Below are 25,189 nucleotides of genomic sequence, written 5' to 3'. Positions count from 1 at the left end.
TCTGAGGAACCCCCAACCATCTCTAATAGCAACTCGGATGCATTGTACATTCTTCTGTATTTGATACAATTTTCAAATGAGCAGAAAATTGCAATTAACCCTTTAGAGATGCTCCTAGGAACCCTGGTTGAAAAACACTGCCCTAGGGCCTCATAAGTAGTTGAATCTATAAAAAAAAATGGGCTGGGCACACACTGTTAATATTCAAGGTGTCCTGCAGGTAGGCGACACAGCTTCCCCAGGCCTCTTGACATATAACATAGACATCTACCAGCCTCTCTGCCGCAGGAAAGGCCTGCTCCACAGGGCCCTCTGGCATTGAATGGGTTACTAGCTCTCTCCTCCCTCGTCCGTTCGCTGTGTTCAAGGTTGCAGTGTTATTGCTGTGTGTAGACTCCAGTGATGCATCACCTGGAATCTTGCTCTCCATCCATGCTGTGTGTGTGTAGCAGGGAAATGTGTACCACGGTCTATTTATCATCCCTTTTATTTGTAATGCAGCACAGACCATCAGAGATTCATATGCGGGCTGGGCCACCAACATCATTTTTTGGGCCCATGACATATGTGAAGAATGGGGTTCTCGTTCTTTGCTCGTCGACAGTTACGACACAATTATACTTTCATCTACTTTGCTTTGTCGCGTCTCTTTATTCTCTCTCCACCATATGCCTTTCTCTCTCCTTTTCCCAGTAGTGTATTTCTCGCACACCCTTCATGTCATTTCATCTTTTCCCCTTGTGTCACTCTCTATAGTCCCCTCCTCTCATGTATTTCTCTCCTTTTCCCCTCGTGTTTCACTCTCTTTCTTCCCCATTGTCTGTCTCCTTTCCTCCCTGTTTCTCAATTGATTTTCCCCTTTTCTATCTTTCCTCCAATGTCTTTCTCCCCCCGACCAGCTCTTATTTGCCTCTTTGTCATTTTCTTTAACCTTCATGTTTCTCTCCCCAGCATGTATTTCTCTCCCCCCCAGAATATATTTCTCTCCCCCCCAGCATATATTTCTCTCTCCCCCCAGCATATATTTCTCTCTCCCCCCCAGCATATATTTCTCTCTCCTCCCAGCATATATTTCTCTCTCCCCCCCAGCATATATTTCTCTCTCCCCCCCAGCATATATTTCTCTCTCCCCCCCAGCATATATTTCTCTCTCCCCCCCAGCATATATTTCTCTCTCCCCCCCAGCATATATTTCTCTCTCCCCCCCAGCATATATTTCTCTCTCCCCCCCAGCATATATTTCTCTCTCCCCCCCAGCATATATTTCTCTCTCCCCCCCAGCATATATTTCTCTCTCCCCCCCAGCATATATTTCTCTCTCCCCCCCAGCATATATTTCTCTCTACCCCCCAGCATATATTTCTCTCTCCCCCCCAGCATATATTTCTCTCTCCCCCCCAGCATATATTTCTCTCTCCCCCCCAGCATATATTTCTCTCTCCCCCCCAGCATATATTTCTCTCTCCCCCCCAGCATATATTTCTCTCTCCCCCCCAGCATATATTTCTCTCTCCCCCGTATGTATTTCTCTCTCCCCCGTATGTATTTCTCTCTCCCCCGTATGTATTTCTCTCTCCCCCGTATGCATTTCTCTCTCCCCCGTATGCATTTCTCTCTCCCCCGTATGCATTTCTCTCTCCCCCCAGTATATATTTCTCTCTCGCCCAGTATGTATTTCTCTCTCCCCCCAGTATGTATTTCTCTCTCCCCCCAGTATGTATTTCTCTCTCCCCCCAGTATGTATTTCTCTCTCCCCCCAGTATGTATTTCTCTCTCCCCCCAGTATGTATTTCTCTCTCCCCCCAGTATGTATTTCTCTCTTCCCTCAGTATGTATTTCTCTCTTCCCTCAGTATGTATTTCTCTCTTCCCTCAGTATGTATTTCTCTCCCCCCAGTATGTCTTTTTCTCTGTCCCCCCCAGCATGTCTTTCTCTCTCCCCCAGCATGTCTTTCTCTCTCCCCCCAGCATGTCTTTCTCTCTCCTCCCAGCATGTCTTTCTCTCTCCTCCCAGCATGTCTTTCTCTCTCCCCCCAGCATGTCTTTCTCTCTCCCTCCCAGCATGTCTTTCTCTCTCCCCCCAGCATGTTTCTCTCTCCTCCCCCAGCATGTCTTTCTCTCTCCCCCCCAGCATGTCTTTCTCTCTCCCCCCCAGCATGTCTTTCTCTCTCCCCCCCAGCATGTCTTTCTCTCTCCCCCCCAGCATGTCTTTCTCTCTCCCCCCCAGCATGTCTTTCTCTCTCCCCCCCCAGCATGTCTTTCTCTCCCCCCCCCCCCCCAGCATGTCTTTCTCTCCCCCCCCCCAGCATGTCTTTCTCTCTCCCCCCAGCATGTCTTTCTCTCTCCCCCCAGCATGTCTTTCTCTCTCCCCCCAGCATGTCTTTCTCTCTCCCCCCAGCATGTCTTTCTCTCTCCCCTCCCAGCATGTCTTTCTCTCTCCCCCCCCCCAGCATGTCTTTCTCTCTCCCCCCCCCCCAGCATGTCTTTCTCTGTCCCCCCCCAGCATGTCTTTCTCTGCCCCCCCCCCAGCATGTCTTTCTCTTTCCCCCCCAGCATGTCTTTCTCTCCCCCCCAGCATGTCTTTCTCTCTCCCCCCCAGCATGTCTTTCTCTCTCCCCCCCCAGCATGTCTTTCTCTCTCCCCCCCAGCATGTCTTTCTCTCTCCCCCCAGCATGTCTTTCTCTCTCCCCCCAGCATGTCTTTCTCTCTCCCCCCCAGCATGTCTTTCTCTCTCCCCCCCAGCGTGTCTTTCTCTCTCCCCCCAGCGTGTCTTTCTCTCTCCCCCCAGCGTGTCTTTCTCTCTCCCCCCAGCGTGTCTTTCTCTCTCCCCCCAGCGTGTCTTTCTCTCTCCCCCCCAGCGTGTCTTTCTCTCTCCCCCCCAGCATGTTTCTCTCTCCCCCCTCCAGCATGTCTTGCTCTCTCCCCCCTCCAGCATGTCTTGCTCTCTCCCCCCCCAGCATGTCTTTCTCTCTCCCCCCCCAGCATGTCTTTCTCTCTCCCCCCCCAGCATGTCTTTCTCTCTCCCCCCAGCATGTCTTTCTCTCTTCCCCCAGCATGTCTTTCTCTCTCCCCCCCAGCATGTCTTTCTCTCTCCCCCCCAGCATGTCTTTCTCTCTCCCCCCAGCATGTCTTTCTCTCTCCCCCCCAGCATGTCTTTCTCTCTCCCCCCAGCATGTCTTTCTCTCTCCCCCCCAGCATGTCTCCCCCCCCAGCATGTCTTTCTCTCTCCCCCCAGCATGTCTTTCTCTCTCCCCCCCAGCATATCTTTCTCTCTCCCCCCCAGCATATCTTTCTCTCTCCCGCCCCAGCATGTCTTTCTCTCCTCCCCCAGCATGTCTTTCTCTCTCCCCCCAGCATGTCTTTCTCTCTCCCCCCCAGCATGTCTTTCTCTCTCCCCCCCAGCATGTCTTTCTCTCTCCCCCCCAGCATGTCTTTCTCTCTCCCCCCCAGCATGTCTTTCTCTCCCCCCCAGCATGTCTTTCTCTCCCCCCCAGCATGTCTTTCTCTCTCCCCCCCAGCATGTCTTTCTCTCTCCCCCCAGCATGTCTTTCTTCCCCCCCCCAGCATGTCTTTCTCTCACAGCATATCATTCTGTGCGCTCCCTGCCAGCATGTATTTCTCCCCCCGTGTTTCTCTCCCCTCCGCCTCCCCCGTGTCTCTCTCCGCTCCGCCTCCCCCGCGTCTCTCTCCCCTCCCCCGCGTCTCTCTCCCCTCCCCCGCGTCTCTCTCCCCTCCGCCTCCCCACGTCTCTCTCGCCTCCCTCCCCGCGTGCCTTTCTCTGTCCTCTCCTCCCCCAGCGTCACTCTTCTTACACCCTACATTTTTCTCTGTTCTCCCCTTGTGTATTTCTATTATTTCTGCCTCGTGTCTCTTTTTCCTCCCTCCCAATGTCTCTTTTCTCACACATACTATCTTTCTATTCTTTAACACCTGCATGTCTCAGCCTCTCCTCTTTTCCCATCCATGCTGTTCTCTTTCTTTAACCCCCCATGTTTCTCTCCCCATGTCTCTTTCTCATTGTTCTCTTCGTGTCTGCATCCTCTTTAACAATCACAATAACTTTTCTCTTCTACCTTATTTTCTTTACCTCTCGTCTCTCACTCTTTTCCATCTTATGTATTTCTATTTTATCTCCCCCTCTCCCCGCCTCTCTTCCCCTCTCCCCGCCTCTCTTCCCCTCTCCCCGCCTCTCTTCCCCTCTCCCCACCTCTCTTCCCCTCTCCCCGCCTCTCTTCCCCTCTCCCCGCCTCTCTGCCCCTCTCCCCGCCTTTCTGCCCCTCTCCCCGCCTCTCTGCCCCTCTCCCCGCCTCTCTGCCCCTCTCCCCGCCTCTCTGCTCCTCTCCCCGCCTCTCTGCCCCTCTCCCCGCCTCTCTGCCCCTCTCCCCGCCTCTCTGCCCCTCTCCCCGCCTCTCTGCCCCTCTCACCCCCTCACTGCCCCCCTCTCACCCTGTTTCTGCCCCGTGCTCCTGCCCTGCACTTTCCTCTGCTCTCCCTGAGGCTCCGCCCACTGCTCAGCGCAGGGAAAGGGATTTTCCCTCCCCGTGCTTCCTGCAGCTCCCCTGAAATAACTGACATGCATGAAGGTGGCCAGACCCAAACTCTCCTGACCCGGAACAGCAGTACCGACTGTCCCCTTCCCGTCGGCGGCCTGTTTGTCAGTGACATTGAGGAGAGGCTTCGTCATCTTAACAAATCGCTGGAAACGGTTTTAACAGTGTTCAGTCATATCGTAGCCCTTAAACTGGCCCGGGATCTGATTTAGCCACCTAGAATAATGTTCCCTTAACCCGTTCGCCGCCAGAGGGGCAGTCTTTGCAGCTTAGGAATTCCTTCCATACTCTTACCCCCATTCCGAGGCTGAAGCCTTTTGCCAACCCCTAACGCTTGAAGAAACCACTGAGGTTTTGAAAGCTCTGTACACTTTTATTTCTGTTCTAAAGAAAACTACTGCTGGTCCGCTAAAAGGTATCACTACCTGCATCAAGTCGGATTTTTCCAGGGCCGTACTGGCAGAAATAGCTTTGGCATTGTAATCTCTCCCCGGCGAGCTACGCTTAAACTGAGAGGTGCAAGAGAGTTGTTTTTTCCTTCTTCTCCTAATTAACACATCACTTGGAGTATCAGACACCTGGCATTTAGCAGTCTCTGGAGGATGACGGTTTAACCGTTCCAGCGACCACGTCCGGCACTGCGTTGCTACACACCTGTTCTGAAAGGTTTAATGGTCCCACCTGGGTCCTAATTTGTCATATCGATCTGCTTCGCAATATGTCGCGGGCCGACCTGGAAGTGAAGGGGTTCTGCGTTGGTCTTATTACTTTGCAGCATGGGATGCTGGGAGTTGTAGTTCGCGGCTGACGCAATGCTAAGACAGTGGTTTACACACCCCCATTTTAGGTAGCCAGGTGGGATCGAAGCGTGTGTGGTGTGTGTGTGTTGAGGAGTGTGTGTGTGTGTGAGGAGTGTGTGTGTGTGTTGAGGAGTGTGTGTGTGTGTGTTGAGGAGTGTGTGTGTGTGTTGAGGAGTGTGTGTGTGTGTTGAGGAGTGTGTGTGTGTGTTGAGGAGTGTGTGTGTGTATTGAGGTGTGTGTGTGTGTGTGTGTTGAGGAGTGTGTGTGTGTGTGTGTTGAGGAGTGTGTGTGTGTGTGGTGTGTGTTGAGGAGTGTGTGTGTGTGTGTTGAGGAGTGTGTGTGTGTGTGTGTTGAGGAGTGTGTGTGTGTTGAGGAGTGTGTGTGTGTTGAGGAGTGTGTGTGTGTTGAGGAGTGTGTGTGTGTTGAGGAGTGTGTGTGTGTTGAGGAGTGTGTGTGTGTTGAGGAGTGTGTGTGTGTTGAGGACGTGTGTGTGTGTTGAGGAGTGTGTGTGTGTTGAGGAGTGTGTGTGTGTGTGTTGAGGAGTGTGTGTGTGTGTGTTGAGGAGTGTGTGTGTGTGTGTTGAGGAGTGTGTGTGTGTGTGTTGAGGAGCGTGTGTGTGTTGAGGAGCGTGTGTGTGTTGAGGAGTGTGTGGTGTGTTGAGGAGTGTGTGTGTGTTGAGGAGTGTGTGTGTGTTGAGTGGTGTGTGTGAGGAGTGTGTGTGTTTGTGTGTTGAGGAGTGTGTATGTGTGTGTGTTGAGGAGTGTGTGTGTGTGTGTGTTGGGGAGTGTGTGTGTGTGTTGGGGAGTGTGTGTGTGTGTGTTGGGAGTGTGTCCTATATACGTGTGTGTAGGGGTGTCAGATTAAGCATACAGCTCTTCTCAGTCAGTATTCAGCCACATTTCCTAATAATTCCTTATCACAATGTGGAGATGCCGGAACTCTGAAGGCTCCCCCAAAAATCTGTGTCAGGTAGAGGAGGGGCTGCATACATTGTGTGCAGGGTTATGTATTTGTGTTGGATAGCAAGCCCTTTTTATTTGATGTCAGAAAGCGCTGTGTGTATATGAATGGGGTCACTAAGTGTGTGTTTGGAAAAAGGGGAGCCATGTATGTGGGTATGTGTGTGTGTGTTTGGAAGGAGGCTATCGATGGATGGCGTCATGTATTATGTATGTTTTTGGAAGGAGGCTCTGGGTGTATGTGAGTGGGGGCATGTATGGTATGTATGTATGTATGCATGATCAGTCATACTGATTTTTGCCTGTATTGGTCATTGTCATGGACATAGGGTGTTTGACAGTGCCCGTAGCAGGAGGTGCTGTGTGGCTGGTCCCACAAAGTGGGAACTGTCCTTGGTGCTGAAGTAGACGGGACCGCTTCTGAGGACCAGCACAATGCTATCACTTCTCTCCATAGACCTTGCTTATCTCTGCCCTCCAGACCCTGAGAGGATGATCAGTAAACCAGCTCCATCCCTTCTCTGTCCACGTATTGAAATCTTACTCACATGGATGATTCCCAGACACTTCCCCTCCCCTCTCCCTTCCAATTGTGATGCTATATAAAGCCCCTGTTCTGTGCTAATGCCCACCTCATTATTTTATTAGAGTGGAGGCGGAGTGAAGTATGGACTGTTAGAGCAGGAACTATACTTGCACTGCAGAAAAGTCTGATTGAGAACCTCTGCAAGTTAACCACTTCTATTCCTGCCAGTCCACACCTCAGCATTGTGTCATCTGTGTGTCTTCGAAGTGGGAGTTCTTGACTAAAGATACAGTGAGAGCTCCTTGCGATGTTAGACTTTTGTCACTTTATCTTCATGACTGTCCACAAATGGTTAGATTGTCAACTCTTCATGGTGCTTGAAAAACCTCAGTTTTGCGCAGCATACACTGCTATACCCATACACACACACACACACACACACACATATGAAAATATATAAGACAGCGCCCTAATCCATACACACCCAAATTGCTGCAACCCTGATCCAGCACAGCAAGATGACACACCCAGCACAGATGCCTAATGGCAATAGAATTGTATTAAATAAAGTAGTGGTTAGGAACAAGTGGATGTAAAAAATGAACAAATGTTAATAATTGAAAAAATGAAAAAAGTGTGTAGCTATTAAAAATATACAATAAAAAAATCACAATTGAAAAAATCTGATCATATGGAAAAAAATGACATAAAAGAAAAAATCTCTAAAAAATGTACGCAATATCAAAACAACAAAATAAATAAATAATACTTAAATGTCCATTTGAGTCCTTTTAAAAAGAAAAATATGGTCCGGGCAGCTTCTTCTTGGGCTCACCAACCTCCCAACGATACCTATTAGAGAAAAGAAAAGGCGCCCGATCCTTGTGTAAAATCAGATATAAAAGGTTTAATTTGCCATGGACAGACAATTGCAAACTCACACTTTGTCTGTAAAATAAAGGCTTGTTATGGGATCAGCCCATGCACCAGACCGACGTCAGACTTCCACAGCCGTCCTCCGTCTGCATACAGTTGTTGTCACTGCATATAGGTGTTGCTGTTGCCGGTGCCACTGTTTGAACCTCTCTCCGTCAACCCGGATGGGATTCCTATGGTTTCTGGTCAGTACGGCTGCACACGAACTCTCACCAATCGGGGAACAGGGAACTCCTGCACTGACGTCTTCACTCTGGCGTCTGGACTGCTCAACCACCGTAGTTCCTATGCCACGTGACTCTACGCGTTTCATCCGTCTCAGCGGATTTCATCAGGGGATCCCTGTCATGATTTATTTAACAAAAATAAAGCCAACATGGAGATGCCATGTGTGAAAAACTAAGTACACCTTATGATTTAATAGCTTGTAGAACCACCTTCAGCAGCAATAACTTGAAGTAATCGTTTTCTGTATGACTTTATCAGTCTCTCACATCGTTGTGGAGGAATTTTGGCCCACTCTTCTTTACAACGTTGCTTCAGTTCATTGAGGTTTGTGGGCATATGTTTATGCACAGCTCTCTTAAGGTCTAGCCACAGCATTTCAATCGGGTTGAGGTCTGGACTTTGACAGGGTCATTGCAACACCTTGATTCATTTCTTTTTCAGCCATTCTGTTGCATGACCTGTTGCATGACCCAATTTCGGCAAAGCTTTAGCTGTCGGACAGATGGCCTCACATTTGACTCTAGAATACTTTGGTATACAGAGGAGTTTATGGTCGACTCAATGACTGCAAGGTTCCCAGGTCCTGTGGCTGCAAAACAAGCCTAAATCATCACCCCTCCACCACCATGCTTGACAGTTGGAATGAGGTGTTTGTGCTGATATGCTGTGTTTGGTTTTTGCCAAACGTGGCACTGTGCATTATGGCCAAACATCTCCACTTTGGTCTCCTCTGTCCAAAGGACATTGTTCCAGAAGTCTTGTGGTTTCTTCAGATGCAACTTTGCAAACCTAAGCCGTGCTGCCATGTTCTCCTGGCAACCCTTCCAAACAAACCATACATGTTCAGTCTTTTTCTAATTGTACTGTCATGAACTTTAACATTTAACTTGCTAACTGAGGCCTGTAGAGTCTGAGATGTAACTCTTGTTTTTTTTGCAATCTCTGAGCAATGCACGGTCTGACCTTGGGGTGAATTTGCTGAGGGCGTCCACTCCTGGGAAGATTGGCAACTGTCTTGAATGTTTTCCACTTTTGAATAATCTTTCTCATTGTAGAATGATGGACTTTAAATTGTTTGGAAATGGCCTTATAACCCTTCCCAGATTGACGGGCAACAACATTGCTTCTCTAAGATCATTGCTGATGTCTTTCCTAATTGGCATTGTTAACACACATCAGAATGCTCCAGACCAGCAAACTGCTAAAACTTCGGCTTTTATAGAGGTGGTCACACTGCTGCTGATCAATTAATCAAGGGCATTTGATTAGCAGCACCTGTCTGCGACTTAGCATCTTAATTCCTATGGAAGCAGTAAAGGCGTACTTAGTTTTTCACACATAGCTTCTCCATTTTTGCTTTATTTTTGTTAAATAAATCATGACACGGTGTAATATGTCATGTGCTGTTGTTCATCTGAGGTTGTATTTACCTAATTTTAAGACCTGCTAAGGAACAGATGATTGTTATTATGGCCTGATATGTAAAACCATAGAATTCAAAGAGGGTGTACTTTCTTTTTCACACCACTGTGTGTGTGTGTGTATACACACACACACACGCACGCACGCACGCACGCTAATAGATTGGGGTGTATATGGGGCTGAAATAAATAGGCTCCGAATGACCAAGAGAGCGAAACCGTATTTGTGAATAAAGGCAAGGCACCTGGCAGGCAAGGGGTTAATGATGAATTGCAGAACTTTCTATATGAGAGATATGTGGGGGGGGGGGGGGGTTAAAAGAAGTATATTGGCCAGTTAATCACTTGAACACCAAGGAACCAGCAGTGCGCTGCCAAGCATGTATTACACACTACTATAGTAACATGGAAAGCGGTGTAATGCTGGCACAGGAGGGGTGAGAGGAGAAACCATCACTCATTCCTGCTTCTACCTGTGGGCGTGGAGGAGATACAGGCTGATGACATCATCAGTGACATCAGAGGTCTTTATTCCCCTAATCTCCAGCCTTGGGCAGTGTCGCAGTTTTTTGCAGACAAAGAAGCATTGAGCCGCAGGTAACAATACACTCGGCGTGTTTGAGTTGTGGGGTTGGGAGTGGGTTCTGAGGAGAGCAATTCCATCCACACGAGCAGATACACAGTATCACCCGGCCGTGTTGTGTGCAAGGTTCATCCTCCGGCTCCACGTGAGCCTGGTAATAGAATATTACTCTGTTTCTGTCTGTGTGGTCTGCATATCTGTAAAGTACAATGGGAGAGGGAAGATATGGTGTGTCTGTCTGTGATAATCAATTTGTTTGCCTGTCCTCTCTCTCCCTCTGTCCCTCTTCCCCCCTCTCTCTTTCCCTCTTTCCCCCTCTCTCTTTCCCTCTCCCCCCTCTCTCTTTCCCTCTCCCCCCCCTCTCTCTTTCCCTCTCCCCTCTCTTTTTCCCTCCCCCCCTCTCTCTTTCCCTATCCCCCCTCTCTCTTCCCTCTCCCCCTCTCTCTTTCCCTCTCCCCTCTCTCTTCCCTCTCCCCCCCGCTTTCCCTCTCCCCCTCTCTCTTCCCTCTCCCCCTCTCTCTTTCCCTCCCCCCCTCTCTTTCCCACTCCTCCCTCTCTCTTTCCCTCTCCCCCTCTCTCTTTCCCTCTCCCCCCTCTCTCTTTCCCTCTCCCCCTCTCTCTTTCCCTCTCCCCCCTCTCTCTTTCCCTCTCCCCCCCCTCTCTCTTTCCCTCTCCCCCCTCTCTCTTTCCTCTCCCCCTCTCTCTTTCCCTATCCCCCCTCTCTCTTTCTCTATCCCCCCTCTCTCTTTCCCTATCCCCCCCTCTCTCTTTCTCTATCCCCCCTCTCTCTTTCTCTATCCCCCCTCTCTCTTTCCCTCTCCCCCCTCTCTCTTTCCCTCTCCCCCCTCTCTCTTTCCCCTCCTCCCCCCTCTCTTCCCTCTCCCCCTCTCTCTTTCCCTCTCCCCTCTCTCTTTCCCTCTCCCCCTCTCTCTTTCCCTCTCCCCCCTCTCTTTCCCACTCCCCCCTCTCTCTTCCCTCCCCCCCTCTCTCTTTCCCTCTCCCCCCTCTCTCGTTCCCTCAACCCCTCTCTCTTTCCCTCTCCCCCACTCTCTCTTTCCCTCTCCCCCTCTCTCTTTCCCTCTCCCCACTCTCTCTTTCCCTCTCCCCACTCTCTCTTTCCCTCTCCCACTCTCTCTTTCCCTCCCCCTCTCTCTTTCCTCTCCCCACTCTCTTTTCCCTCTCCCCACTCTCTCTTTCCTCTCCCCCTCTCTCTTTCCTCTCCCCCTCTCTTTCCCCTCTCCCCACTCTCTCTTTCCCCTCTCCCCCCTCTCTCTGTCCCTCTCCCCCCTCTCTCGTTCTCTCTCCCCCCTCTCTTTCCCTCTCCCCCCTCTCTCTTTCCCTCCCCCCTCTCTTTCCCACTCCCCCTCTCTCGTTCCCTCTCCCCCTCTCTTTCCCTCTCTCTTTCCCTCAACCCCTCTCTCTTTCCCTCTCCCCCTTCCCTCTTTCCCTCTCCCCCTCTCTCTTTCCCTCTCCCCCTCTCTATTTCCCTCTCCCCCTCTCTCTTTCCCCTCTCCCCCTCTCTCTTTCCCTCTCCCCCTCTCTCTTTCCCTCTCCCCTTCTCTCTTTCCCTCTCCCCACTCTCTCTTCTTCCCCTCTCCCCCCTCTCTCTTTCCCTCTCCCCCCCTCTCTCTTTCCCTCTCCCCCTCTCTCTTTCCCTCTCCCCCCTCTCTCTTTCCCTCTCCCCCCCCTCTCTCTTTCCATCTCCCCCCTCTCTCTTTCCATCTCCCCACTCTCTTTCCCTCTCCCCCCTCTCTCTTTCCCTCCCCCCTCTCTCTTCCCTCTCCCCCCTCTCTCTTTCCCTCTCCCCCCTCCTCTCTTCCCTCTCCCCTCTCTCTTTCCCTCTCCCCCTCTCTCTTTCCCTCTCCCCCCCTCTCTTTCCCACTCCCCCTCTCTCTTTCCCTCTCCCCCTCTCTCTTTCCCTCTCTCTTTCCCTCTCTCTTTCCCTCAACCCCTCTCTCTTTCCCTCCTCCCCTTCTCTCTTTCCCTCTCCCCCTCTCTCTTTCCCCTCTCCCCCTCTCTCTTTCCCTCTCCCCCTCTCTCTTTCCCTCCTCCCCCCTCTCTCTTCCCTCTCCCCCTCTCTCGTTCCCTCTCCCCCTCTCTCTTTCCCTCTCCCCCTCTCTTTCCCTCTCCCCTTCTCCTCTTTCCTCTCCCCCTCTCTCTTTCCCACTCTCCCTCTCTCTTTCCCCTCTCTCCCCCTCTCTCTTTCTCTCGCTCCCTCTCACCCCCCTCTCTCTCGCCCCCTCTCACCTCCTCTCTCTCGCTACCTCTCACCCCCTCTCTCTCGTTCCCCCCCCACCCCCCCCTCTCTCGTTCCCCCCCACCCCCCCTCTCTCGTTCCCCCCCCCACCCCCCTCTCTCGTTCCCCCCCCACCCCTCTCTCTCGTTCCCACCCCTCTCTCTCGTCCCCCCCCACCCCCTCTCTCGTTCCCCCCCCCCCACCCCCCCTCTCTCGTTCCCCCACCCCCTCTCTCTCGTTCCCCCCCCACCCCCTCTCTCTCGTTCCCCCCACCCCCTCTCCTCTCGTCCCCCCACCCCTCTCTCTCGTTCCCCCCCACCCCCTCTCTCTCGTTCCCCCCCACCCCCCTCTCTCTCGTTCCCCCCACCCCCTCTCTCTCCGTCTCCCCCCCACCCCCCTCTCTCTCGTTCTCCCCCCTCACCCCCTCTCTCTCGGTCCCCCCGCCACCCCCTCTCTCTCGTTCCCCCCCCCCCACCCCCTCTCTCTCGCGTCCCTCCCCCCCACCCCCTCTCTCTCTTTCCCCCCCCCACCCCCTCTCTCTCTTCCCCCCACCCCCTCTCTCTCTTCCCCCCCCCACCCCCACTCTCTCCCCCCCCCACCCCCTCTCTCTCCCCCCCCCCACCCCCCTCTCTCTCTTCCCCCCCCTCTCTCTCTTTCCCCCCCTCTCTCTCTTCCCCCCCCTCTCTCTCTTCCCCCCCCTCTCTCTCTTCCCCCCCTCTCTCTCTCCCCCCCCTCTCTTCCCCCCCCTCTCTCTCTCCCCCCCACCCCCTCTCTCTCTTCCCCCCCCACCCCTCTCTCTCTTCCCCCCCCACCCCCACTCTCTCTTCCCCCCCCCCACCCCTCTCTCGCTTCCCCCCCACCCCCTCTCTCTCTTCCCCCCCACCCCCTCTCTGTCTTCCCCCCCCCCCACCCTCTCTCTCTCCCCCCCACCCCCTCTCTCTCTCTTCCCCCCAGCCCCTCTCTTTCTCTTCCCCCCCGCCCCCTCTCTGTCTCCCCCCACCCCCTCTATCTCTCTTTCCCCCCCCGCCCCCTCTCTCTCCCCTTCCCCCCCCTGCCCCCTCCTCTCTTCCCCCCCAGCCCCTCTCTTTCGCTTCCCCCCCACCCCCTCTCTTCTCCCCCCACCCCACCCCCTCTCTCTCTCTCCCCCCACCCCACCCCCTCTCTCTCTCTTCCCCCCCACCCCCTCTCTCTTCCCCCCCATCCCCTCTCTCTCTTTCCCCCCCCCATCCCCCTCTCTTCTTTCCCCCCCACCCCCTCTCTCTCTTTCCCCCCCCACCCCCTCTCTCTCGTTCCCCCCCCCACCCCCTCTCTCTCTCTTCCCCCCCCACCCCCTCTCTCTCTTCCCCCCCCCACCCCCTCTCTCTCTTCCCCCCCCCCACCCCCGCTCTCTCTCCCCCCCCACCCCCTCTCTCTCTTTCCCCCACACCCTCTCTCTCTCTCGTGTATGTATCTCTTTATATAGCTCCTTAATGTACATAGCGCTGTACAGTAGTAAAACAGTACTATATTTCTAAGTTTGTTATTCCGTTTGTATGTCCGAAGCATCGAAATCTCACAAACGGCACGACGTAGCACAACAAAACTTTTACTGGACATGTGTTGCGGATTTGTAGGTCAACGCAACTATTTTGAGCTTTGTGCCAGCTGGGGGGGGGGGGGGAGATGTACCAGCGGGTGGGGAGGGGGGGGGCGGAGAGATGTGCCGGCAGCGAGGGGAGATGTGCCGGCAGCGGAGGGGAGATGTGCCGGCAGCGGAGGGGAGATGCGCCGGCAGCGGAGGGGAGATGCGCCGGCAGCGGAGGGGAGATGCGCCGGCAGCGGAGGGGAGATGCGCCGGCAGCGAGGGGAGATGCGCCGGCGGCAGCGGAGGGGAGATGCGCCGGCGGCAGCGGAGGGGAGATGCGCCGGCGGCAGCGGAGGGGAGATGCGCCGGCGGCAGCGGAGGGGAGATGCGCCAGCAGCGGGGGGGGGGGGGGCGCGGAGATGTAACAGCAGCAGGGGGTTTGAGGGGGGCGGTGAGGAGATGGGGGGGGGGGAATGTGCCGGCAGCGAGGGGAGATGCGGCAGCAGCGCGGGGAGATGTGCCGCCAGCTCCCCGGCCGAAGCCGGGTACAAAAGCTAGTAACAAATAATACAATTAACAGATCATGGGAATAAGTGCTTCAGACATAATAGTAACTTTTAGGAAGAGGAGTCCCTGCTCCGAAGAGCTTACAATCTAATTGGTAGGTAGGAAGAACGTACAGAGACAGTAGGAGGGCATTCTGATAAGTGCGTCTGCAAGGGCCAAGCTTTATGTATCGTGTATATTATTAGCCAAGGTGCTACTCATATGCTTCTTTAAGCAAGTGTGTCTTAAGGTTGGTCTTAAAAGTGGATAAAGAGGGTGCTAGTCGGGTATTGAGGGGAAGGGAATTCCAGAGTGTGGCTGTGGGCAGTCAGTGAGAAAGGTTTAAGGTGGGAGAGAGCTATAGATACAAAGGGGGTAGTGTGACGGGAGCTTTGTGACAGGCTATTAATAATACACCAAATAATATATATAACTGGGTTGAACTGGGACGAGACTTAGATATGATAAAAATATAATTTATTCCTTGATAAAGGTGAACACAACAAAATATACAAATAACAGGCAAAATATAGACACTTACTTAAAGATTATGACAAGAAAGCCATCAGGATACAGGATGGGCCATTTCTTCCATATTTCAATTGACATCACAGCAATACATGCAGCCCATGAATGAAGACTCATGCATGAAGACACAGCATGAAAAGACATTTGAGTAAGGGGTGACTGACTTAAATACCATGTCAAACTCATCTCTTAACCCTAGATGCCGAAAAGGCTAGCAAAAGTCTTTGAAGCTTCCTGAAGCAGCTTTGGACTTCCCTTGTTTAGTGTGAAGTATCACATTTAAAAAAACATTCAGTTTCTTGGTTCCTGCCTCCAACATAAACAGTTAGGCAATTTAGCCTTTGATCACCAGGCTATGTAAATTCTAGCAAGATGTTCTGCTTACCTATTACCATAACAGAGGGAGTTTGCAGTTTTCACAACAGATTCAAAATCCCATATACACTGTAAATAACTTCATAACTTCAGTTTAGTAATACTTACTGGCACGCGAGACATATTAATACATTCCGTCACACATGACGCTCCCAATGAGACTAAATATTACCGCGTAATACTAAAATTAAGAGAGATATTAATATCTGCCTCTTAGTATCTGTTAAACCTCAGGTGTCTGTATCCGTTAGTTGCGGGTAAGTCCCACGAATACACCTATGTAACTCTTAGCACGTTCAGCCAAGGACATCTCATAATATTCTTATATTTAATAAGGTCACTCATTCTGTAGCCCCACTCCTAAATCAGAGGCGTTTGGCCAGTCTACCACATGGCAGGATACTATGGTTTGTAAGTGTGAGTTATACCGCTCACCCCGCACTCTAGCTTTCCTGCAAACAGGTAGAGTGGCTGGGCCTTTGATCAGGGCTGTTTCGTAACCATTTGGTAGCTCTCCTGACCATTTGCATTTAGTAGGCAGGCCATCTTGAGGGTAATTTAAACAAAGGGCTAGAATCACTGTTTTAACATTAACCCTTTCCCTCCCGCAGCACCCCTAGTGTATGTGTGGGTGCAAACACTAGGATAACACAATACATTTACACAGGGGGAATATACATTTTCATGTTATAACAAGGTTAAATCACATTTCTGGACCTCAGCCCAGTTAACCCCTTGTCTCCCTGGTGAGGTTAGAGGGTGGCCAATTGGGGTGTAACCCCTTTAAGAGAAGGCATCCTTGAGCAGAACGCAAGAGTCGGGATGGTGCATAGCGAGAAATTAGGGCTGAGATGTAAGGAGGGGCAGAAGAGTGTAAAGCTTTAAAAGTGAGGCGGAGAATTGAGGTGCGAGATGCAGGATTTGATAGGAAGCCAGGAAAGTGATTTCAGCAGTGGAGACACTGAGACAGATTTAGGAAAGAGTAGAGTGATTCTGGCAGCAGAGTTTAGGATAGATTGTAGGGGAGACAGGTGAGAGGCAGGAAGGCCGGACAGCAGGAGGTTACAGTAATCGAGACGGGAGAGAATGAGGGCCTGAGTCAGAGTTTTAGCAGTCAAGAAACAGGAAAGGGCATATCTTTGTAATATTGCGGAGGAAAAAGCGACAAGTTTTAGATGCGTTTTGAATGTGAGAGAGGAGTCGAGTGTGACCCCTAGGCAGCGTGCTTGGGCTACTGTGTGAATGATAGTACTTCCAACAGTAATGTGGAAGGAGGTAGTAGGGCCAGGTTTGGGAGGAAGTATGAGGTAATTAGGTCATCTAGAGAAAGTGGGTACAGAGAAAAGAGAAGAGGTCCCAGGACACAGCCCTGGGGTACCCCCAAAGAGAGATCGATAGAGGAGGAGGTGTTAGCAGAAGATACACTGAAAGTACGATGGGAGAGGTAGGAGGAGATCCAGGATAGAGGTTTGTTACGAATACCAAGAGTATGGAGAATGTGAAGGAGATGAGGATGGTCCACTGTATCAAATGCTGCAGAGAGGTCAAGTAGTTAGAGCAGAGTGTAATGACCTCTGTCTTTGGCAGCATGGAGGTACCAGAGTAGAGGGAGGAGTTAAAAATGTGTGTGAGCGTAGGGATTATAATAGGAGCAAGAGGTTTTAGGAGATGGGAGGGAATAGGGTCAAGAGGGCAAGTGGTAGAGGGAGAAGAGGAGATCAGCAGTGACACATCCTCCTCTAAGACAGTGGAAAAAGAGTCAAGGAGGCAGGGAGGAGAGTTAGGAAGAGGTGTAGGATGGGAGGAGGAAACAGAGGAGATGTTCTGATGTATGGATTCCACCTTTTCCTTAAAATAGTCAGCAAAGTCCTGAGCGGAGATGGAGGAAGAAGAGGCAGCTGAGGGTGGTGTGAGTAGAGAGTCAAAGACAGAAGAGTCGGCATGGGTTAGACTTGTGTGTTGATTAGTGAAGAAAAGTAGGTTTGTTTAGCCTGAGAGAGGCCATAGTTGAAACAGGACAGCATACATTTGTAGTGAAGGAAGTCTGCAAGTGTGTGAGATTTCCTCCAGAGGCGTTCAGAGGACGAGTGCAGGAACGCAGCATGCGCGTGTGGGAATTTAGCCAGGGTCTGGGGTTAGAAGGTCGAGGACGGCAGAGAGAAAGCGGGGCATGTAGATCAAGAGAGGAGGATAAGGCAGAGTTGTAGTTCCTGACCAGGTTGTCAGGGTCTGGAACAGAACTGAGAGAGGAGAGGGGAGGAGCGGTAAAGTGGAATCAAAGGCTGGTAGGTTAATAGAGCGCAGGTTTCTGCAGAAACGAGGGGTAGATGGAGATGGAGAAGGGAAGAAACAGGCTAGAGAAAATGAGACGAGATGAGGTGATTGTCAGAGAGAGGAAAGGGGGAAATTGAGAAATCAGAGAGAAGTTTTTAGTGAAAACCAGGTCTAGGTAGTAGCCATCCTTGTGGGTGCTGGCTGCGAGTCCACTGTTGAAGGCCCAAAAGAAGAGGTTAGAGAGAGAAAGCGGGAATCCCAAGGGAGAGAGGGGTCATCAATGTGGCAGTTAAAGTCCCCATGGAGAAGAACGGGGGAGTCTGAGGAGAGAAAGAAAGAGAACCAGGATTCAAAGTGAGAGAGAAAGGCAGAGGGGGGATGAGTAGAGGGTAGGGTGGGCGATAGATGACCGCCACATGGGACAGGGAGAGGAGAGAACATCTGGACAGTGTGAGCCTCAAAGGAGGGAAAAGCAAGAGATGGAGGAATAGGAAGGGTTCGGTAACGGCAGAGAGAGGAGAGCAGGAGCCTCACGCCTCCACCCCTGCCATCAGGGCGCGGAGTGTGGGAGAAAGAAAGGCCACCATAAGAGAGGGCAGCTTCCAGAGCAGAGTCAGGCAGAGGGAGCCAGGTCTCAGTTATAGCAAATAGGAGCATAGAGTGAGAGAGAAAGAAGTCATGCACAGAGAGGAACTTGCTAGAAAGGGAGCGAGCATTCCAAAGGGCACAGGAGAAAGTGAGTGAGATGGGAGGGTTGGAGGGGTTGACACCAGAAGGAGTAGATGTTGCATTTGGCAGGCGAGGACGAGAGCATGTAGAATTAAGGCAGGGACCAGGATTGGGAGAGATATCCCCAGAAGCAAGGAGGCGAAGCATGGATAGAAAGAGAATGCGTGATGATGATTTTGTAGGGGTGTTTTAGTGCAGGTGGTATAGCTGTGTAGTGACAGAGGGCGCAGGTAAGAAAGTAGTCATGTGAACTGAGAAGTGGTGAAGAAAGGAGAGATGGAGATATATGAATAGCGTTGGAGACATGAGGCTGGTTGAAAGAAGTGCATAATTTGAGAAGTGAGGCCATAGCAAATATAAATAGTAAAGGCGACATCACACAAGTGCTGACATGTGCAGTCTGGTGTAGATAATATCCTCCTTTCCAGTGTAGATCAAATCCAGGAATCGGGGCCATTAGGTCAAATCCAGGAACAGTGCCAGGTGGTGTTGTCCACTTGTTGACTCCTTTTGACTCCCTTTTAAATTCAAGCACTAACATTCTACTTTAAACCTTGCTACTTCAAATATGGCTGCAAACATCTCGGTTAAATAGCTCCAGAGTGTCACCTGACTGATATTAGGTTCAGCCCAGCCAACTTGATTAACACGTGAGGAACATTAAAACAGATGTTTTTTTCTATACAGGGTGTTGTCCTGCCTTGGTGTGAAAGCTGAATTTAATTAAGGCTGTTCTCCTCAAGTCCTTAAAATATAGATGTGGAGCCTGGGGCACAGTGAGAGAGTGACTCCCAAGGTCACTGCGAGCTGTAACTGGGACTCTACAACCTTGTTAGTTTCCCCCTTATCTTGGCCTGTTTGAATATCTGTGTCTTTCACCTCCTTTATACTGGGCTGTGTTGTATGTTGGTGCTATGTAAATACATACAAAGCTGCAGACAAACTGCTCTACCTGGCCAACAGTTTTGCTGCCACAATGACTGTGTCTGGTAACTGGTCCGTTAAGTGGCAGTGGATTTGATGGGTTTGCGCTCTGACATCTCCCTCTCCCCCACACGTGTCCCTCCTCATAATGTCCTGGTAGTGTCACCATGCCTCCACATGTGCAGAGCTTTGTGACACTGAGGTGACAGAACAGAGTGATGAGTCCCTGTGTGTGTCATTAGGAGCTTTCTCCACTGCAGGTTCCAGAATAGTTGGTGACTTAACTCATTCCATGCCAGAGGGGCATGTGCATGTTCGATAGACTGTATCTATCTATATCCATAGTATATAGATAGTGTATGTATATTATATCGTATTTGTCCGATTTATAGGGCGACCCTCTCATTTTATATGCATCTCTCTCTCTCTCTCTCTCTCTCTCTCTCTCTCTCTCTCTCTCTCCTCTCTCTCTCCTCTCTCTCTCTCTCTCTCTCTCTCTTCTCTGCTCTCTCTCTCTCTCTCTCTCTCTTCTCTCTCTCTCTCTGTCTCTCTGTCTCTCTGTCTCTCTGTCTCTCTGTCTCCTCTGTCTCTCTGTCTCTCTGTCTCTCTGTCTCTCTCCCTCTCTCCCTGTGTATCTCTCTCTCTCCCTGTGTATCTCTCTCTCTCTCCCTGTGTGTGTGTTTCTCTCTCCCTGTGTGGGTGTTTCTCTCTCTCTCTCTCTCTGCACGTCTCTCTCTCTCTCTGCGCGTCTCTCTCTCTGCGCGTCTCTCTCTCTCTGCTGCGCGTCTCTCTCTCTCTCTGCGCGTCTCTCTCCTCTCTCTGCGCGTCTCTCCTCTCTCTCTGCGCGTCTCTCTCTGCGCGTCTCTCTCTCTGCGCGTCTCTCTCTGCGCGTCTCTCTCTCTGCGCGTCTCTCTCTCTGCGCGTCTCTCTCTCTGCGCGTCTCTCTCTCTGCGGGTCTCTCTCTCTGCGCGTCTCACTCTCGCTGCGCGTCTCACTCTCTGCGCGTCTCTCTCTCGCTGTCTGTGTGCGTCTCTCTCTCGCTGTCTGTGTGCGTCTCTCTCTCTCGCTGTCTGTGTGCGTCTCTCTCTCGCTGTCTGTGTGCGTCTCTCTCTCGCTGTCTGTGTGCGTCTCTCTCGCTGTCTGTGTGCGTCTCTCTTTCGCTGTCTGTGTGCGTCTCTCTCGCTGTCTGTGTGCGTCTCTCTCTCGCTGTCTGTGTGCGTCTCTCTCTCGCTGTCTGTGTGCGTCTCTCTCTCGCTGTCTGTGTGCGTCTCTCTCTCGCTGTCTGTGTGCGTCTCTCTCGCTGTCTGTGTGCGTCTCTCGCTGTCTGTGTGCGTCTCTCTCGCTGTCTGTGTGCGTCTCTCTCGCTGTCTGTGTGCGTCTCTCTCGCTGTCTGTGTGCGTCTCTCTCGCCTGTCTGTGTGCGTCTCTCTCGCTGTCTGTGCGCGTCTCTCTCTCGCTGTCTGTGCGCGTCTCTCTCTCGCTGTCTGTGCGCGTCTCCTCTCTCGCTGTCTGTGCGCGTCTCTCTCTCGCCGCTGTCTGTGCGCGTCTCTCTCTCGCTGTCTGTGCGCGTCTCTCTCTCGCTGTCTGTGCGCGTCTCTCTCTCGCTGTCTGTGCGCGTCTCTCTCTCGCTGTCTGTGCGCGTCTCTCTCTCGCTGTCTGTTCGCGTATCTCTCGCCTGTCTGTGCGCGTCTCTCTCTCGCTGTCTCGTGCGCGTCTCTCTCTCGCCTCTCTGTGCGCGTCTCTCTCTCGCTCTCTGTGCGCGTCTCTCTCTCGCTCTCTGTGCGCGTCTCTCTCTCGCTCTCTGTGCGCGTCTCTCTCTCGCTCTCTGTGCGCGTCTCTCTCTCGCTCTCTGTGCGCGTCTCTCTCTCGCTCTCTGTGCGCGTCTCTCTCTCGCTCTCTGTGCGCGTCTCTCTCTCGCTCTCTGTGCGCGTCTCTCTCTCGCTCTCTGTGCGCCTCTCTCTCTCGCTCTCTGTGCGCCTCTCTCTCTCGCTCTCTGTGCGCCTCTCTCTCGCGCTCTCTGTGCGCCTCTCTCTCTCTGTGCGCCTCTCTCTCTCTCTGTGCGCCTCTCTCTCTCTCTCTGTGCGCCTCTCTCTCTCTCTGTGCGCCTCTCTCTGTGCGCCTCTCTCTCTCTGTGCGCCTCTCTCTCTCTCTCTGTGCGCCTCTCTCTCTCTCTCTGTGCGCCTCTCTCTCTCTCTGTGCGCCTCTCTCTCTCTCTCTCTCTGTGCGCCTCTCTCTCTCTCTCTCTCTGTGCGCCTCTCTCTCTCTCTGTGCGCCTCTCTCTCTCTCTCTGTGCGCCCCTCTCTCTCTCTGTGCGCCCCTCTCTCTCTCTGTGCGCCCCTCTCTCTCTCTGTGCGCCCCTCTCTCTCTCTGTGCGCCCCTCTCTCTCTCTGTGCGCCCCTCTCTCTCTCTGTGCGCCCCTCTCTCTCTCTGTGCGCCCCTCTCTCTCTCTGTGCGCCCCTCTCTCTCTCTGTGCGCCCCTCTCTCTCTCTGTGCGCCCCTCTCTCTCTCTGTGCGCCCCTCTCTCTCTGCGCCTCTCTCTCTCTGCGCCTCTCTCTCTCTGCGCCTCTGCCTCTTTCTCTCTGCGCCTCTGCCTCTTTCTCTCTGCGCGCCTCTCTCTCTCTCTGTGCGCCTCTCTCTCTCTCTCTGTGCGCCCCTCTCTCTCTCTGTGCGCCTCTCTCTCTCTGCGCCTCTCTCTCTCTGCGCCTCTGCCTCTTTCTCTCTGCGCCTCTGCCTCTTTCTCTCTGTGCGCCTCTCTCTCTCTCTGTGCGCCCCTCTCTCTCTCTCTGTGCGCCCCTCTCTCTCTCTCTGTGCGCCCCTCTCTCTCTCTCTCTGTGCGCCTCTCTCTCTCTGTGCGCCTCTCTCTCTGTGCGCCTCTCTCTCTGTGCGCCTCTCTCTCTCTCTGTGCGCCTCTCTCTCTCTCGCTCTGTGTGTGCGTCTCTCTCTGTGCGCACCACACGCACACGCGCTTGCACCGCACACGCGCTTGCACCGCGCTCGCACCGCGCAAACGCTCGCACCGCACAAACGCTCGCACCGCACAAACGCTCGCACCGCACAAACGCTCGCACCGCACAAACGCGCGCACCGCACAAACGCGCGCTCGCACTGCACAAACGCGCGCTCGCACCACACATACATGCGCTCGCACCACACATATACGCACCACACAATTCATTGGAAAATCATTGGGGAGGCCTTCATCCAGCAGTGGGACGACAAGGGGTGTGCAATGTGGTGTAGGAACATTCAGCACTGAAAGGGTAATAACAACCTGGTGTGTTCCAACATTATTAGGAGTTATCAGATCATGATAGGACATTTGACCTGTCACCGTTGTTTTCATTGTGTGCAGAGTAGTGTATATCTGTACTGAGTATATACAGGGATGTGTGTCTTTACTTAGGTGCTGAGTACTGCACAGGTGCATTTTCTATAGATATCCATGTATACCGTACACATGCACATTGCTTTGTATTGATGGTATCTCTGCAGAACATTGTATATGGGGACACCCCATGCAGAGCAATACACGTCTATGGGAAAGGCATTGGTCTTATCTGGGAATATGGTGGCATGGCGATGTGTATTTGTGTTTAGCTGGAGCTGGCCAGTAAAAGCCCCCACAAGGGACCCTGCCCTACGATTCCTTCTGGGCCTCGAAGGGAAATGTTCCCAATTAACTATGATATCTAATTAATAACAAGCTAGTCCGGACGGCTGCTTGCAAAATTCAATTAGGCAAAAGGATCCGCTTTATGAATATGTGGCCCACATCTCTGCCTGTTACTGTGTGTGTGTGTGTGTGTGTGTGTGTGTGTGTGTGTGTGTGTGTGTGTGTGTGTGTGTGTGTGTGTGTGTGGAGAGGGATATGGAGAGAGAGGGATATGGAGAGAGAGAGAGAGAGAGAGAGAGAGAGAGAGAGATGGATGGATGGATGGATGTGGAGAGAGAGAGAGAGAGAGGGATGTGGAGAGAGAGAGAGGGATGTGGGGAGAGAGAGAGGGATGTGGGGAGAGAGAGAGGGATGTGGGGAGAGAGAGAGGGATGTGGGGAGAGAGAGAGGGATGTGAGGGAGAGAGAGAGGGATGTGGGGAGAGAGAGAGGGATGTGGGGAGAGAGAGAGGGATGTGGGGAGAGAGAGAGGGATGTGGGGAGAGAGAGAGGGATGTGGGGAGAGAGAGAGGGATGTGGGGAGAGAGAGAGGGATGTGGGGAGAGAGGGATATGGATATATATATAGAGAGAGAGCAAATGGAAATATTACTGTATGCTCATTTGCATGTCTTAGACAGGTCTGCAACCCCGCCTTTCACCATTATCACACACCACTTTCACTGCAGCAAGGGGTTCTGGGAAATGACATGCAAATGAGCACACAGTGCCACCTTTTGCTTCAAAACCATTCAACATGGTTCCCTATAGGCTTAAGCTTGCTGCATGGTCACAGCTTTGTGCACAGCCAGGGTTATGTATGTATGTGTGTGTGTGTGTGTGTGTGTGTGTGTGTGTGTGTGTGTATATATATCTATATCTCATACATCATCATCCATCATCCCTTGTAGACCCACTGCTGTATGAAGGCCTCCCCAGTGATCTCCCAGGTACTGCAGTTACAAGCCTCTTCACCACGATGCTGCAACAAATGTTCTGATTTCATCCTCCCATGTTAATTTTGGTCGTCATCTTGGTTTGTCGATAACCCTTGGAATCCAGTCCCGTACCACCCCTGTCCAACAATGGTCATTTCTTCTTAAAATATGTCCGGCCCACTGCCATTTTAATTTCTTCACCCTTGTGATGATGTCACAGACTTCTGTTTGCTCTCAAACCCATCCATTCTATTTCCAGTCTCTTCAGGTAATACCCAGCATACATCTCTACATACTTCTTTGAGTTGTCTGAGGCTTCTAAATTGTCTTCGCATTTAGGGGTCAAGTTTCACATCCGTACGTGAGCACGGGCAGGATAAATTTGTTCATCATCATTCTCTTTGTCACGTACGGCACCCTGCGAGCATACGGCATGCATACAGGACAAAAGCTAATACTCACTCCCGCAAGCGCTCCCACTTTTCACCTCCGCAGAGGTCCATCAAATAGACAATATCTCCTCTACCGGACAAGGATTAATACACAACCCGCAAGCTGCCCCACTCTTCACCTTCGCAAAGGTCCCTCAAATTAGTTCTATCTCTCCTACATCCGTCCCAATATGACACCAAGAACAGCACGCACGTGACTTAGATACGCAACCATGGTTAATACACACGGCTACTCTAGCCAACTCACCTTTCTCCTGCGCAAGGTACATCCAGTAAGTTAATATGAACCCCTACTCAACAGCAAATCATATCTATCCACTGCCACCACCTGAGATAGTTATGCAAACAAAATATGTCAAATTAATATTTTCGAGGGCTCCAGGTACCTGTTTATTATAGAAAAAACTATGCACTTTAACACACTATAATCAGTTGTAGCAAAATGTGTCAGCAAACGTAAATACTCTCCCCAGAGCATGCACTGGTTCATTCAGAGTCCAAAGCATTACGTATTAAATGTTTTAATATATATATAAAAATACAGTGCTTAGGTTACAGAAAAAAGATTGCAAGAAACGTACAATTGCAATAAAATGCAGGACAGTTTCTCAAAATAAAAAGGATAAACATAGACAGAAAATCCTATACATTACCAAATGCCATATATTTTCCCCAGAGAGGCCACTAGTGCAGAAGATGAGGTCTCGCAGATTGAATCCTAAATCCACCTCTGTTGAGATCTGATTTTCATAATCCTTGCTCAGACTTAAATATTCTTTCCAGCCCCTGTCATAAATCAGATGTGAGATTGACAGTTTTACGACAGATTAAAAAAAAAAAAAAAAACCTCCCACCAAATGAGGTTTACTTAAAGCCTGCAATATCTAAATATACTCATAACTTTCCTTAACTAACACTTACACACACGTGTCACATCAATACATTCAGGCATTCATGGCAGACACAATGAGA

The 25,189-nt window shown here is 51.6% G+C and overlaps 1 protein-coding gene across 1 annotated transcript in view; it reads left to right on the top strand.

The window, feature by feature from the left end:
* HCN2 (hyperpolarization activated cyclic nucleotide gated potassium and sodium channel 2) overlaps nucleotides 1–25,189 on the top strand; it is a 53,942-nt gene that overhangs the window by 1,144 nt on the left and 27,609 nt on the right. The gene's annotated exons all lie outside the window — the stretch shown is intronic.

The sequence above is a fragment of the Ascaphus truei genome, chromosome 8, assembly GCF_040206685.1.
Source record: "Ascaphus truei isolate aAscTru1 chromosome 8, aAscTru1.hap1, whole genome shotgun sequence".
NCBI classification, from domain to species: Eukaryota; Metazoa; Chordata; class Amphibia; order Anura; family Ascaphidae; genus Ascaphus; species Ascaphus truei.
This window is presented reverse-complemented; position numbering and strand designations above follow the sequence as displayed.